Here is a 13,545-nt window from a genome sequence, read left to right as displayed (position 1 = left end):
GTTCTCCTTGGTGTTTTCATTCATTGTTAGACACTAGGTAGCAGCAGAACACCGCTGCTTTGTATCGACAGGCTTCTTTTGGAAAGTGTATGTGTGAGTACTGTACTCTGGTTTCAGATAAATCAACGGCCAACATAAATGTGAAATTTACAACAAAGACCGGAAAAGCCCCCGAGCAGCTACACTGTTGTAAATGTTATTTGTAATTTGGCATAATCCACGCAAAGGCTCATGGGGCATAGGAATAAAGGGGATTGGCCGGACCTGCAGCCTGAGGCATGCTAACTTCCGATTGCTATTCTAACACACAGAGATATCAAACTCTTTAAAATATACTCACAGTCGCTGAAATAATATCAAGCTACCGTAAGTAACGCACTGCTTTATTTAGTTTTCCAAGTTATCCAAATGTTAGCGAAGCGATCAAAGCACCATATCTGATGAGCTACATGTCGTCTATTTGCTGTTTCACAGTACATGCAGGTCAAATAGAGCACAAAAACAATCACAAAATAGAATAGAAAGCCTTAATTGTCACATTCTATGGCGCGGATGCAACAAAATTGAGCTTATGAAAACATAAGAGACAACCAATAAAAAAATGACAAGTATAAAGTACTAACTATAGAATCATATCACTATGTATAACAAGTGGACGGCTTGTGCTGCTTTGTATTTAAGGCAGGTTGTAAAAGTCCTCTTACTTATGTTTAACAAATTTAAAACATTCATAAGTCATGATGTTTCTACTAAGTACTGTCTCAAATGTTCTCCAATCTTGATACTGTAAATGTATAGAATCGCAGTTCAGAAATGTTTCTTGGGAGTGGTAATATGGCGGCCTCGCGGCTTCAAAAGTCTTGGCCTATCGGCTATCCAGTAATATATACAGATCGGTGCTTAGAATCACTGAAATTGGAGAACATTTGAGACAGTACTTAGTAGAAACAGCATAATTTATGATGTTTTAAATTTGTTAAACATAAACAAGAAGACTTCAGACATTTTACGACTTGCCTACATGTATATATTATCTGCTTGCTGATGTTTACAGGAGGAAGCTTGTATAGTTTGTATTAAAGAATTATAACTGTAATTCAGCACAAAATGCCTCTGCCAAATCTAATATTGATGTCTAAGGAACTGTGCGATAAAAGAAAAAGATTCCCACCCCTAGTATATAACCGTATATTCCTCCGTGATACGTCATGAGCTGCCGTGCGTAAGGCCCATTTGGCCAGATGAGGGTGCTGTTAAGCCACAAACACGCCTTTTTACGCCTCACAAAGTAAGTCCAATTTGACAAAAATGATTACATTGAATTTTGTTCAAGGCCAAACCTCTCTGTCCAATTGACTTAAAATTTCTCACACAAGTAAATTTTTATGTACTTTACATTCATAGCACATCAAATTATACCCGATTGATCAGGGTACTGCTGTGACTTAAACTTTTAAAGGCCTCCCCAATTACGTAAATACAATTTGGCATGAAAAAAAAACAAAACTAAAAAATACCAAATGAAGGCACTGTTGTTCACCCAAAGCTTAACACTGACTTACTTCAAATTTCTCATACAATATGTTTGCTTTCATTTGTTCTCCACGCCCCTTTTAAGCCTAATCATTTTTATGGTTTTCTCTCCAAGAGAAAGAAAGCCATGAAGTAGCGATGACATCATCTCCCCTGCTGTTGCTTGTTCTGGTTGTGCCCAACAAGGCTGTAAACAAACAAAGCATGGCGGTGGAAGAGGAGGGGGGCCGGTGGGGGGTGAAACGGTGGGAGGGAGGTTATTATCAGAGAGTCGGGATGCAAATGAAATTTCACACGGTCTCTCCATCGAAGAAATTAAATTACTTTGCTTGTTGCCTGACTGGAGGAATGCGTCACTAATCGCTTTGAGGCGAGGCGCTGAATGGCTTGAAGGGGTGGGGGGCGTTGTAGACACCAGCACTCCACTGCCACCCCCCATCCCACCCCCACGGACACTTCCTTGGTCTGTTGGGGCTCTCTGCCAGCTGCTTGGAGCACAGAGCTCCTTGTGACTGACGCCACACTGGACAGCTGCATCATGAAAAGCATTGAGACACACAAGGCAGCGTCTATTTCTATTCAACATGGCCGCCGTCCTACTGCCTCTGGAGCGTCAAATCACCCCCGTTTCATCCTAATTGAGCTCTCTGGTCATGACCCCCTTTTGCATAGTGCAGCGTCACCATTCAAAGTGGAATAAAAGTCTGACAGTATGAAACTTGTTTTATTGGGCAAGTCATGACACTCCAGTCCAGCATCGGTCCCAAGTACCAGTGGACTGTAACAGAGAAAAGTTAAAGATGAGTCGTCTTTGATAAGCAACTCAAATTTGATTCATGACTACTGGCCCGGAAGATTATTTTTTAGGCCTATCTTGAGATATGGCAGAATGAAATTATGATATGCAATTAATCGGCCGATTAATTTTTACTAAAGTACTTACATGCTAATGATACAGTACGGAGTACAGGCAAAAAAAGAGAGTGTTTTAATGTGTAAAAAAAAATCAGGTGGGGGGGGAAACAAATTTCTCTGATTAATAAGAAAAAAAATTATTAGCTGATTAAATCGGGCGATAATTTGGTCCATCAGCTCCATCTGCTCACTACCCCACAAAACCCCAATGCGAGCAGACTGTAGCGGTGAAATGTTTAAAAAAAAAAAAAATGCTGGATTTGCCAATTTAAATGTAATGGTTTCTCAAAGTATTGCTGTTTTATTTATTTATTTTTGTGCACAAGCGTACTAAAGGAATCTATTGTCATGACAAGCAATGCAAGGCCGTTCCGCTCTAGTCCAGTAGGTGGTGTAATGCACAATATAAAGTTCATGATCTGGTGGTCACTGACCCATCGGTCTCCGATAGACCTTTTTCACAAAACTCGGAAGCTAACAGACGAAGCGGAAGCTAACAGACGAAAAATAAAAGCCGCTGTATCTTACTGGGATCCTCTTCCTGTGTTTTAAACTTTATTAACTCATTGACTCCCAGTCATTTTCACTGAAGCAACCCCCTTCGCTCCTGGCTGTTTTACTGGATTTTGACAGATTTTGCAAGGCCTACAGAATATTGTGTTCTATTGCTATAAAAACATGGAACCTACCAAAATAAAGATTAGAGTCTCTTCTTTCATCAGAAAAAAAAGTGTATTTGTATCTGTTAACGTTTTGCAGCAATTAGCATTAGAATATAGCTAAGTTTCATCATTATTTACAAATCTGTTGAAAACACTGGCAAAAAAAGCTTGTTGCAACGTGGCCCAGGCTGATCTCTTATACTCTGCTGCCACCTGCTGGCAGTTTTTGTAATAACTAACATTGCTTTAAACCACCTATTCATGTCAAAATCTGTATCAAGGCCTTTTGTATGCTCTAGCATATAAAAACAATTTTTTTAAAAGTATAAATACGTTTTTGGGAGTACAGGACAAAGTATAAAAAAAAAACTTATTTATACATTTTTGGGTTTCAATGAGCTAAAGCAGCCTCATTTCATTCGTTTCCCTGCGACACGGAACTAAAAGAAAAATAGATTTGAGCGATTCGGCGGGAGAAAGGACCACATTTTATTATCAGGAAAAAGCAGCACACATCTGCAGAAGGCATTCACCTCCGAGGATTTCGTGTAAAGTGTCAGATGCCCGAAACCCGAGGCTGTTGTTAACATTATTAACATTTTTAATTCTTTATTTCATATTTTAACTATGTTGAATTTAGTTATAGATGTGTAGAGCAAGTGAAATAGTGTTGAACTCAGTATAACTTGACCTTAACCTAGCTGGTACCTTGTTTTGTCTAAAATTCCTTCTCAGTGTCCTGCGTGAAAACATATTCTGTTCGTGAGAGAGAAAGCACACACACAGTTCCCACCACTATACTACATTAGGAGCTGTCAAGTTCAATTTGTTTGTGAGATTTTGTTTTGGGAAAAAGTACGAAAAGTACACTGAGAGTAGATTTTGTCTAAAAGATGAAAACAGGTGTGAACTGTGTACTGAAAATTCTGTTTTGTTCTCTGTTTTTCTTCTGTTATGTAACATATTGTGTGAGAACCAATCTGTTTTACTTATTCATGAGGGGAGGAGAAAAAGGCGTTTTGCTTTCAAACTCGATTGTAATAAAGAGCTCTCTCTCAAAGGAGGAGGGGCACTCTTAAATGAAACTGATTCTGGTTCTATTCAATGATGTGGCTGGAGGCCTCCTGAATAAATGTCCTTGCAAGGAACCCTGTTCACGGAAATCTCATCATTTGATTTATTGGACACGTAAAAGTTTATAATTTTTAAGATCCCTCTTCACTGTTCCAAGCCTTTTCCCTTGGATTAACTTTACGCCGCCTCCAACGAGGGAATCTGTGTTTTTGATCGATGCTGTTGCAAGTAAACGAGCCCTCACCGGAAACTTGGTCAGTACACACTGGGATTATGACACACGTACAAAAACACAAACACACGTCACACGTTGCCATCATCATCATTGAGAACAGACTAATACTTCAATACGATCCACTAAATCCTTACTATGAATTAGGCCAACAGAGTTAGCGGTTACCTTCGTACCTTAATAGAGACGGTGGGGGGAATTTCAGAAATTCAGAAAACTACGACCAATCGTAAACAAACCGATCATATTGCTATTTTAAGAGATAAATGTAGGCCTAAATTAGAGTCGTATGTCCCGTTCAACCTCTGAAAATATAAAAAAATCTCTTAATCTAATTGTTCCAGTCACTGTGAACGACACCGGAAATTGATGCGCACAACGATCACTTAACTTCCAGGTTTTGTGAAAAAGGTCTATAGCTGCTTTTACACCAACAAGCCCAGGATCTTTGAATAAAGGGAGTTCTTGGTTGTAAAAGTGCCGCAGGGAATTTGTTATTGTGTTTCCACAGCGTCTTAGAGTTCTTTGTAATTTATTCAAATGAATTTGATGAGCCCAGCCGCTGTAAAAACAACGCACACACAAATGTGACCAACCAATCAGCCTTGGTCAGTGCCAGCCTGGCTCAGCAAGACCCCGCTGCTAAAATAGTACTCCGATGCCCCCTGGGGAATTTAATTACCCCGGAAATTGTTGGTGGTGGAAAAATGCGTCAACGGAATTTTACCAAGGTATATTGGAAAGTTCTCCAAAAGTTCCAGCGGTGGAAAAGCCCCTATGTGAGTTGACTGTAACGACAAAAAAAAAAATATATATATATATATCATCCTCTATCCACAAATGTATAAACTGCAACACCATTTAATGACTTATTCATTTGACCTTGTGTTGTTGTTTGTATTGTGCATAATCCTACTAATTTATTTGATTTGTAACCACCGCAGCGCCATCTACTGACCTGGTGTGTCACTGCCCTTAGTGCCCTACTTGACTTGTTTGAGGCGGCAACAAAAAGTATATTTTATCCACCAAAAATAACGGTTTCTTGAACTTTCTTCCTTAGTCTGTGTTTTTGTTGTTGTTAATATGCACTCACAAACTACCATTTTGTTTTTACTACAGTACCATCTTTCTAACCTCTGCAAGCAGAATTCTCGCGGTATTTGTGAGTTCACAAACTCCGGAGAATACATCTTGTACCGAGCCTGTTGATTTCCACCGATCCAAACCACTGTTGGTTTGGACCAATCACAGAGCAGCTGTGAGAAAACCAGGAAGCCAGCGCCGACGCCGGAGCAAACAAACAAACCTAGCATAGACGAATGGATGCTACAATTAATTCTGTTCAAGTAGAATTACTCACCGTTTCCTCGTTCAATGTTGAACAGCGAGAGGCGCTTTGTGCTCCCCCCCTTTCGACATGAACGAAGACGACGTTTTCATCGGTGGCTGTGATTGGTCAAAACAAACGTGCCGCATCGTCCAATCAGCTGGAAGTATTGTACAGAATGCCGCGCCTTTCCCGAGCAAAATACGGTGGAGCAGTCCCAGATTGATATTGTGGAGAAATCACAATTATCAATCTGGCAATTGCTTTTTCGTCAAGCAAGCAAGTAGACGTCCAATTATAGAATTATTCCATCCAAATGTTTTGAAATTTTTATGCATATTTTGTGAAAATGCGACTTATGCCCGTTTCCATCCGCTCTTCTTTTGCGAATATGCGCCGCGAGATGACGTTGTAGTGACGGAACTTTGGGATAATGTTCCAGGTGGGAATGTTGGTTTTGACGGACTGAACGGAAGTAGTTTGTCTTGTTGGCTTCCCTCCCGCATGTAAGTGAAGTGTGTCGTTACGTTGAGAGCTGATGTTAACTCTTTTACTGCCAAAGACGTTAAATGACGTTCTGCAAAAACCTACGGAGGAGCGCCAAAGACGTTAAAAGACGTCCTCCCATTTTTTTTAATTTTTTTTTGAAACGGGTGCTGTGAAGGCTTGCGGAGCTCTCCTGAAAGTTTTAAGCAGGTTTTTTGAGCCTAATGACTATTTTTGGCCCCTAGAGGGCAGCGATGACTCTCTTTTGACAAGATCGGGTGGGCGTCAGTAGAGGCGGAGCTAGAGCGTTGAGCAGGAGATCAGAATGGAAAACAAAGGAAAAATGGCGGCCGGTCGCGAGGAGCTAACGCCAGAGCCGTTTTTTTCAAAGACCAAAAGCATCGCTAAAAAAGCACATTGTTGATGACGATAATCATCATCGATGATGAAGATGATGGTGACTCCGTGGTTGGAAAGCATTGACGCGGCAGTAGAAGACGTTAGATGGAGCTAGATGGAGGAGGGAACGGGCAATGGCGAGCGTTTGCAAGCAGCTCTACACTTACAAGACAAAAGGCATCGACCAACGCTAAAATAGTACATTGATGACGATGATGATGAAGGTGAATCCGAGCTTGACGGCGAAATTGGAACCGCTGACGCGGCGGCTATGACGGTGTCGTAACGCGGAGCGCAACCGAGCACGCACAGGCGGACGTTCGATCGGACGACGGAGAGTGCCCCGAGTCCAATGCATATTCATCGGAGGAAGTGTGTACAGTCTGCTACTTGCTTTTTATTCCCCGGAAAAAAAGCCCGTCAAGAAAGTGTAACGTTTGCACGCAAAACGGACCAATGTGAAAGTGAAAGTAAACTGTGTGCGAGTCCTGGCGTCTCTTTGTACGCAGGAGAGCGTTACAAAAAGAAAAACTGTATTTGAAACATCCACATAATTGTAAGTAGTACCACAGTTGCACACATTTGTAAATAGTTTGCGAAATTGTTTTGTCAAATTGTTACACTGTTGAATGGAAATAAACGTATTTTGCAATCAAAAAACACTTTTTCATTGTTGGTGAAAGCGTTTTACAGAAGTAAAGCACTATTTAGGTGTTTGTGGCATCATTCATGGACAAAAAGAAGTGTACAATTCACTAGAGTGCATGAAATAACATCGTTTCACAAAAAGCTCTTTTTCTCCGTTTTTTGTTTCAAAAGAGAGAATTTCGGTGAAAGTAACCATTTTCTATTGTTGATTACTGAAGAACGGAATAAGGTAGAAACAAACTTTTTTTTTCTGATGAAAGCTGAGAGTCCAATCTTTCATTTGGTAGTATGTGTGTTTCCATAGTCCAAACACAACATTTTCTGTGGACCTTGAAAGATCACTCAAAATGCTTAAATCGGCTGGCACTGGCGACAACCCGTTTTTGAAAACGTCTGGCAGTCAAAGAGTTAATAAAGCCATCTGAAATTCCATTCATGTTTTTTTTCTTTAATTGATTATAAAAAGAATCGTGTTTCTTCGTCTCCCCAAACATATCTTACTTTATCATCCGCCATTTATTGTGACTACAAACCTGCGTGTGACGTAGTATCGATCAAATTGTGCAACGTATCCGGTCTTGTAGTCGCTTATTCGCAAAACCTGTTTCCATCGCCAAAATGCACATTTTCCTTTTTTCGATACACTTAAACAATCCCCCCCTCCAGGCGTATGAACTTTTTCGCGAATTTTGGGCCTTTTTTCGAATTTCTGGCGTTTCCATTCAGTTTCTTTTTCGTAATTCTTGAAAATTCGAATAAAAATAGGTGGATGTAAACCCAACTAATGTTTGTTGGAAGTGATAGACGGGCTAAAATCAATTAGGTCAATGTAATTGTAACATTTAAGTCCTGCTGCTTTGTTTCTTCAGTGTAGCAGTGTGTGGTGTGTGTTCTCAAGGAAGCAGCTGTGTCCTGGATGACTTTTTGGGAAAGGGGGTTGGGGAGTGTCACGTTATTCACAGCCCAGCTCCTCCTTTATACCCGTCAGCCACACCAGTCAGACAGCACAATCGTCCGATGAAGGATTTATGGCGCTGTCCACTTACCCCAGAAAGAGAAAGTGAGAATCTCCAGTTCACTCGGATGCTTCACACCAGTTGACTTGCATTGTCCGAGCCCACACAATTGGCATTACAACAAGAACATAAGGCAGTAGTAAAAATGGCCTACAGTGTATCTCATCCATCTCAAAAGAGGATTCAGATATGGGCCAAATGAAAAAAAATGTGCATCATACAACTTTCCAGCAGGAGTTGATTTGAACGTGAAGAACGACTCTTGCTTCAAGCACTCTCCAAGCTGCTGCTGGAGCGTGTCCTCTCCAAAGTTCAAGTTCCAGGGGTGACACGTGATCGGGGGATTATGCTCTCTTGTGTGTGTGTGTGGAGCTGCCTGTCGAGAGGGATCAAGGCCTCTGCCAGTTGCTGTGCGATGTCTGCCGAGGGCCGACACCCGGCCTGATCGGGCGGACAATGCGGCCGCTCATTTGGACGCCATGGAGGGAAGCCATAAAGACGAGGAGCGAGCGACCGCCATGGGCGTAATCCCCTGCGATAGCAGGAATGTCCCTCATTGTTGACAAGTTCGACCTCCCTCCCTCCAAATGACCTCCACAGTTTTTGCTCTTTGATTCGGTTGTAAATGTGCCGTTAAAAAGCTGACAAACTTCACAGGTACCTTGCGGTTGCTGAATGGGAGGTGCGAGGAAGCACGCCTACGTGATTGCGTTGCCATCAACGAGGTGCAAAGTGATAACACTCGCGTTCAGTTGTCTTTCCATATTTGGAGCTTTTAAGATAACAATCAAGTGTTGGACTTTCAAAATAAACTGAAGGCATGTCACGTGAAGAATAGCATTCTCCTTCTTGATTAGCAGCTCCTTATGGGATCTATAATATGTACATTTTTAAGAAATATGTAATTGTAGGTGTAGTCATTGCTAATTACATTACATAAGTCGCGCCACACCTTACATACACTGCTATCTTTCTGTTATGGATACCCGAAGGTAGGGATGGGCGATAAATTGATTTTTTTTTAAATTAATTTGAGTGTTTTGTTGTGGACGATTAAAAAAATTAGAACATCGAATTTTTTTCCCCCTTTTTTTGCGCCTTGGACTTCCGTAGCTTTAGCTCTGCCAGTCGTGTCCTCACACACTCCATATGGGAGGAACTCAACAACAGCAAACAAGCTCCCGCTAAAAAAAATATATTTTAGTTTACTATGGTACCGTGCAGGAGTCATTTGCACAAGGACGCGCGTATGACAAGAAAGGTGCACAATAAGAGCGATCACCACGTTGCACCACGCTAATAAGACTCAAATTCACCACTTGCTGGAAAAGGGAGAAGCCATGTATGTGCTACTGCTACCTAGCCGCAAGTATACAATATTGCTCAAGCTGCCCCACGCCATTTGTTTAGGCAGTGGTTATTTTGCCGTGACTGGCAACTCAAATGCTAGCGATATTTTTGCTCTGAACGGCTCCAATATTGGTCAATCGCCGGAGCGAGGAAATCTTTAGCCTGTTGTAAACGAGATATTTTATCCTGATTGCTTATAGACATTTACAAGCTTGTGTGACTAGAACAAATGTGCACATTGATGGCGCTGCGTGGTCGCAACATGTACACTATCTCGTCAAGACGGACTCGCCTTGCAAGCACTTACCGGTATGAAAGACAAGCTTACTTTCACTCGCCGTGCGCTTGACGCTTATCAGCCTCTGCGTCGTCTGCGACATAAAATCCTTATGAAAAGTGGGCTGGTAATGCTTATAACAGCCTATTTTCAGTGACAAAACAAATTGAAAAGTGAAAGGAGATCTATAGAAGGGGGTGAACTTGGTGAAGCGGACTAATCACAATAAAATAGCTGATGTACAGCATGCCAAGACATTCTTACTCCGGGGACTGGCCGATCAAATTTTAGGGGTGTGCCAAAAAATCGATTCTCATTTAGTACGATTCAGAATCTATTTTAAATGTCCCAAAATGGATTTTATTTAAATTATTTCATACTGTCTTCCCTTTGTTTGTGTGCGCCTTTATTGGGAGCGCTGTTCATGTTGTACCGGATTTGGCCACTTAGGGGCAGTGTGGTTCCACGCGGTCTGATACACTGTTAAGTTGTAGCCACATTAGAGAGTAGAAGGAAAAAGTCAAGTTATTCCAATAAAAGTATTTTTTTGCAGCGTGGAGCCATTCTTTTGCGTGATAAAAGTGCCGCGAGTAGAGCACTAATTAGCATTAGCGAGTCAGACTGAAAATCACTGTCAATCAAATCATTTTGATTAAAAAATCGTATAATCCAATCGAATCGTGAGACATTTAAAGATTCCCACGCCTACTCAATTTACATAACAGTACTTGTGGTTGTACTTGTAAAATCAGCAGACAGTTGGAGGCGATGACAAGCTTAGACCTCGGTTCCTACATTAAAGCCAAAATGTGATGTTTATTTGTGTCATATTGAGGGACACAAGTAGCACTGTTTAGCTTTTAAAACAAAGTTGACCAAAAAATATCTAATTTTCTTCTTTATCAACACAAATATTTACATTTTCAGAAGTATTTGATTCAAGGTAGAGGTTTGGAAAGAAAGAAATATGGTTACTTACCGATCAAATAAAAGCAAAACTTTTTAAGTTCTTGGTTTATGTAAAAAAAATAAATAAAATAAAAAATAATAATAATATAAAACCTGGGGGGGGGGGGGTGATTGGTAAAAAATCTTAGATTTTATTTTTAGGGAAAATCGCCCAGCCCTCCCCGAAGGAGAAGAACTTCACAAATGTAGTTAGCCTCTGGTGGTAGTTACAGCTCATGTCAGACCCAACGATCGACCACCGCTTACTTTCCACAGCTGGGGCCTCGTCGCTGAGTCCCGTAATTCGGGTTCCGCCGCTTGTCTTCTCTGCTTTGCTCTCACTAGCTTTTGCTAGCGGCTCTAGCTAGTTCTGGGTAGCTGCTCTTGTTCACTCCACTCCAGCGAATTCTTGCCAGCCACTCTTGCTTGCTGGGCTGCTCGCTGGCTCGCTCATGCCAAAAATAATTGTTTGGTGGTAGGCTTGTTAAGTGTGGTCTCTGTGAGGTACCGTAGTGTATGTGCTTCAAAATCGTTGCATGCTAATAGCACAGCACTAGATGGCACTAAATAAAACACACTCTCCATGGTTCGGGCTTTGAATGAGCTTTTAGCATTGTAGCATTGTACCACATGCCCAAGATGTTGGAAATGGTAAAAATCTTTCTGGACTAAGAAAAACAATCGCTCACCTGTCGTGAAAAGCATGTTTTGTGCTTAGTCAACTGAGAGACAACGATGCTACTTCATGCTGTTTATATCATTTAAATCCCCAGCAGTCACACAGACATGAATTTTTACTGTAGATGTGAGCTTTCTTTGTACTAAAGAGGAAATGAATGAGTCAGTAAAAATAAACTCAGGCATGGAAGAACATTAGAGCGGCGCAAACATTCCCACCACAAATCATAATCGTTTTGCCTTGCAGGGAATGCGGAATGTGGATAACGCGGGAGTCTTTTTGTCTTGTCTAACGCAGACATCATTTCTGACACGCTAGCTGTAAATTCTCCCGGCCGCTTGACGGGTGAGTTGTTTTATGCCACGACGAAAGCGTCCTCGTGCTACTTTGTGGCTTCGAGGAAGCGAGCGTTTAATTCTTCCCTCATGGGAGCATCGGGCACACGCTTGTGACTTTTAACCTTGAGGGTTATGAGATTGGCAAGTGTTAAATGTGCAACTAGATGTAGTTTGATCTTTTCCATTGATGGAAAAATGCTATTCCCCCCCGCCCCTCCGGTGTTTCCTCCAGACTACAGTGTCCAGTTCATGAACTGAAGGATATTTGTACAATAATCCCCCGGCATCCTTCCCACACAGCCGCCTGTCACATGTGCGCAGCAGGCCGCTTTTAAAGATAATTACTAGTCTTCGGCGGTAGACCAAAGTTTGCTGTTGCAACGATGCGTGTTCTCATGCTCGCCGCCGTGGAACAAGGGGGACCGCGGGTGCGCGCCACACGAGGAGGCGGTTTTGAGGACGCAGGGCAAGATCAGACCTCCCACATCAGAGCCCTGAGTTAACATTCCCGCTTGAGTTCAAATGTTTTCATCTTCAAAATGCTCTCATATGGGAAATATGTTAAGGCGCCAACCACCATAGCAGGAAAACTCTCTTTGAAAGCCTGAGAGAGGTGGCAGCAATAGTTTATTGTTAAAAATGGCACGTCTTTTTAGAACCGTTTTATTTGATTCATTTTTTTTTACGTAAAAACGTAAAGCTCTTCAGCATGCAACAAATGCATGTCACACCATTAGTTATTTAATACTCATTTTCATTTAATAGCCCCCATTACAACACTATTGTGAACTTTAAAAGTAGAAATTATTTGAAGTTCCAAATTTGACCATTATGATGCTATGATTACACTGCTTTTATCGATATCATATTGTTTCAGTATCGGTAGTAGTACAGACCTATCGACAGAGCCCAGGCTTAACTCATTCACTGCCATTGACGGCTATAAACGTCAAATATTTATTTCAACTATTTCTATTAGTTTAACAGAGTTAACTAGTGAAGTCATGTGATTAATTACGATTAAAAACTTTAATCGCCTGACGCCCCGAATTTTTAATAATCTTTTCTTTTTCTTTTTTTATTCATTCACTGCCATTGACGGCTATAAACGCCAAAAATTCATTTGAACTATTTCTATTTGTTTAACATTTTTTCCCACTTTTGTTAACAAGAGTATGAAAACCTAGAATTTTTTTATTGTACATTTAGAACAGATGTAAAATTGTGATTAATCGTGACTAATAGTGAAGTCATGCGATTAATTACAATAAAAAATTGGAATCGCCTCTTGCCTTTTTTTTTATGAATTTATGGCAGGGTCACATGAAATGCATGGAGGGCCCTATTATTATGAATACCCTACAGACAGCATTAAATTCACGTAGCACTGCCGTCCATCTATCCATTAAATGGCGTACGCTGACAGTATTATCATAGACAGCATTTACAGTACATACACATACAGTAAACGGCAACGCCGTCGTATGTTGATGCCGCAGCCATATTGGATGAGGCAAAGTGAAGCTATTTGTAAAGATTCCTCGTTCTGTTTTTCCTTGGAGATGTATCATCAAGCCACAACTCATTGTGTTGATAAGGAACCATTACCTTTGATTGTATTATCCCATTCTAACTCAATATAACTAATTATTTGCCGA

This window comes from Vanacampus margaritifer, chromosome 2 (assembly GCF_051991255.1).
Source record: "Vanacampus margaritifer isolate UIUO_Vmar chromosome 2, RoL_Vmar_1.0, whole genome shotgun sequence".
NCBI classification, from domain to species: domain Eukaryota; kingdom Metazoa; phylum Chordata; class Actinopteri; order Syngnathiformes; family Syngnathidae; genus Vanacampus; species Vanacampus margaritifer.
Note: the sequence above shows the minus strand (reverse complement) of the source record.